Raw genomic sequence first — 4,225 nt, forward strand, 5'->3', positions numbered from 1 at the left:
GAAGCATAAGGTTAGGTGGGTTTTGTGGGAACAAATCAAAAGATCATGGGGTTTTGTTGGTACAAATCAGAAGGTCAGCAATGTTTTGTGCACACAATTATCAACCAAAATATAAGAATTATATAATTATATATAGCTATAGAAATGATAAAATGAAACGGTGAGATGAGATTCTTATTGTGAGCTAGCCCACTAGGCTACCTCGAATGATGATCGCCACCGTCCATTCTCATTTACAACCCATATGATGTTGTGCGCGGCGGAAGCCAAACAACCGATGTGCTTCGGGAAACCAAATCAATCCCCGAGAGAGAATGCCACAAATAATTCAAAATAACGGCATGAACACAAACAACCAATTTTAACGTGATTCGGCAAGTTGCCTGCGTCCACGGGGCAAGAAGGGGATGGGATTTTCACTAATAGAGAAGAAGAGTACAAACTGAGATTACAAATTACTCGAACTCACCAATTAATCTCACCAACAAATCTCTAATTCTCTCCAAATAAAACCCTAACCAATAACTTAGAAAATACCTTTTTTTTGTGCTGCAAATATCCCTAACTCGCTGCTCAATTCTCTCTTCCAATCGTTCCATATATATAGAAATCCTAAAACCAAAAACATACTAGGAATTCTAAAAGCAAAATCAAAACAGATTAGGAATCCTAATAACTTGTTACCAAAACAGATTAGGAATCCTAATAACCTGTTACCAAAACAAATTAGGAAACATATTAGGAACTTGCTATTCAACAATTCTTCATCTCGGTAAAGTTTTTTCAAAACTGAGCCGACACCAATACTAACCAAACGTCTCACTTGTTGCGTCCAGTATGAAGTGGAACAAATCCACGACAATGGATTCTATCCACAACAAGTCAAGAACCCAAACGAGAATGCGAACAAACTCTAAATGTCGGTATCAACTCACCAAACCGGCTGCATCATAAATGACTGCCTACGTATCATCTTGTCTTAAGAATCAAGCCTTCACGTAGTTCACCAAATGGCCTCCAAAGGCCCTCAATCAACTAGAATAATTATTAATCCTTCATGATCATCACCAACAAATCTGCAGCTGATAACTCTCCCACTAGTCTCAAAGTGAAACGAACCGAACACCTCCACCTGAGGTGAACCAACAGCTATAGTCAAATCCGAACTGTGTCCACCAGCTGCACTCGAATCAATAAACTCATTATCTACATCTACATCAATATGATCCCCACTCTGTGTCACCTCAACTGGAATCCAAAACAATGCAGAATGATTTGGAGAACGTAGAGTAATCTCCACCCAACGTGGAGTAGCATCACTCTCTACCTGCTGCGATATCCCAACGATCTGATCAACATTCTCCATCTGTCGAGAGTCAAATATGACATACCTGCTCAGAACAATATCAGAGTCTCCCAATTGGTAACCAAATGAGCCTCTGTATCCCAAATGTACAATCGGATCAAATCTCACATCCTCGATGTGACTAAATGCTAGGCGATCAAACATCCGAAGTAACCCAATATTTAAAGCGTCCCCACCAGATCCAAAATCTCTAAACGCAGCAGTCGACAACCTATGACTAAGATGATCCAAATATGCCGAAACCCGAACACCAAAACCAATGCTCGACATCAAACATCGATCCTCCTCCAGTAAGGATCGACCCATCAAAACTGTCATATCATCTCGTCGTCCCAATGTTTTCTCTCTAATGAAGTATCTCAAACTGTCGTGAGTTCGACACAAATGCAAGAAAGAACCCCTACTAAAAATAAAACGACGGGTTACCTTTCTATCAACACACTTCCTCCATCTGTTGTTGACTTCTAGGGCTTCAAACCAATGGGACTTGATTGTAACCCACCAATACCTAGAACAGTCCCCAATTGTGAAAACCAAATACCTATTACCTCCTAACGATGCCTCATTGGAAGGCCCCTAAATGCCTGAATGAACACTATCTAAAAGATCCCTCGACCAATGGATAGAAGTACCAAACTCTACCTCGGTCTTTTTGCTCATACCAATGTGCTCAAAGGACTTCAATCTGCAGGTCAAAACACTCCTCACCAAACTAATATCTCAGCCTCAACAAATGCCACAGTCTAGCCAAATCCAAATAAGTTAATTCTCTACCAATCACCGTACTCCCAATCAAATAGTATAAATTCTTTCTCCTGACGTCCTTCATCACAATCATAGACCCAAATATGACCTTTAAACATACATCCTCTAAGGTCACTCTATAGCATGCTGCCTCCAAAATTCTAAGTAAAATGATGTTCTTCTTCAATTGAGGAACGAACCTCACTTCATCCAACTCTCGAATCATTCCGTCAAGCATCCTAATACAAACGGTACCGATACCATCAATAGGACATTCATGATCATTACTCATAAGCATGGCATCCCTTCTTTCCAACTCTTAAAAGCTGAAAAACCAATCCCTCCTAGAATAAATATGGTAAGAAGCACCCAGATCTAATATCTACTCTGTAGAGTCGGTAACGCAAACCGACGATAGTGCTAATGAATAGTCTGAAGAATCCGAATCTGAATTGTCGCCACTAGCCTTGATAACATTTACCTCTGAAGCTTGAATAGCTTTCCCCTTATTCTTCCTGGCTCGATCAACTAACTTTGGGCATTTGGTTTTTCAATGTCCATCCTCTTTACAAAAGGCATACTGATTCCTACGAACTCTAGGATGTGCCCATCTAGATTACAACCTCCTATTTCGATTTGGACTCTTTGCTCTTATGACCAATGTCTCCGCTACCGGCTCAACTGAAGTCTTATTATTCTTCTTTCGAAGCTGATAATTTACAAGTACAGCGGTGACCTCACTATACGAAAGAGATGTCTTCTCATTAATAAGAGTAAGAACGAAGGTTTTATATTCCTCGTCAGGCAAGAAACTCAACAATACCAACGTCTTGTCCTCATCTTCAATCATCAATCTACATATGCCAAATCCGTAAGAAGCTTCGTGTAGTAGTTCATGTGATCACCAATGGAGGTTTCTTTCTTCAATTAGAAGCGATAAAGCCTCCTCTTCAAATGCAAACGGTTTTCTACACTCTTTGTCAAATACTTACCCTCTAGGATTTCCCAAATCTTCTTAGCTGAAGTCTCATTGATCATATCATATTTCAAATCTTGAGTTAAACAAGATCTAATCATATCACACGTCGTTTGATTCATCTTCTTCCAAACCTTCTCCTCAATATCGTCCGGTTTCTTGTCCAACTCCAAAGTATCCTCCAAATTTTGTGCATTGAGCGCATTCAAGACTTCACATCTCCAAAGACCAAAATTGTTTGTGCCGTTAAACTTTTTCACATCTATTTTCATAGAATGAATATTCAAACTTTGGACGGTTTTCATACTGGAAGTACCCTCCACAACTCTTTTTTTCTCAACCATTTTTCTCAAAACACCAAAAACCAAAACGGAACAAACAAAGAATAGATCCAAAATTAAAAAAGATAGTCTTTACCAAAAAGATCCCATTTTTATCACCAAACGAAGCCCCAAATGAGCCTCCAAAACGATCTACTCCTCCAAATAGTCCAAGCGTAGCCCGAACTCTGATATCATTTGTTGTGCGCGGCGAAAGCTAAACAACCGATGTGCTTCGGGAAACCAAATCAATCGCCGAGAGAGAAGGCCACAAACAATTCAAAATAACGGCACGAACACAAACAACCAATTTTAACGTGGTTCGGCAAGTTTCCTGTGTTCACAGGACAAGAAGGGGATGAGGTTTTCACTAATAGAGAAGAAGAGTACAAACTGAGATTATAAATCACTCGAATTCACCAATTAATCTTACCAACAAATCTCTAATTCTCTCCAAATAAAACCCTAACTAATAACTCAGAAAATACTTCTTTTCTGTGCTGTAAATATCCCTAATTCACTGCTCAATTCTCTCTTCCAATCGTTCTATATATATATATATATATATAATAATACTATATAGTAATTAAGTCTATTGGGTATTGGGTTAATGGACTATGACCCGTTAACCATACCCCTATTTGTATGACTATATATATCTCTCTCTAGTATCTGAATAAATTAATTAAGTTAGGATTTTACTCTCTCAATTATCTCTTTCTACATGGTATCAGAGCATGAAACCCTAGCTGTCACAAATCCTCATTCAAAAACTCTAGCCTCCGCCTCTTCTCCTTGTCGCCGGCACTACCGCCGTCG

The 4,225-nt window shown here is 39.2% G+C and overlaps 1 protein-coding gene across 2 annotated transcripts in view; it reads left to right on the forward strand.

The window, feature by feature from the left end:
- Positions 1-4,225, forward strand: part of LOC109830545 (protein ROOT INITIATION DEFECTIVE 3-like) — a 14,735-nt gene that overhangs the window by 1,360 nt on the left and 9,150 nt on the right. The gene's annotated exons all lie outside the window — the stretch shown is intronic.

Source organism: Asparagus officinalis, chromosome 2 (genome assembly GCF_001876935.1).
Source record: "Asparagus officinalis chromosome 2, Aspof.V1, whole genome shotgun sequence".
Lineage (NCBI taxonomy): Eukaryota > Viridiplantae > Streptophyta > Magnoliopsida > Asparagales > Asparagaceae > Asparagus > Asparagus officinalis.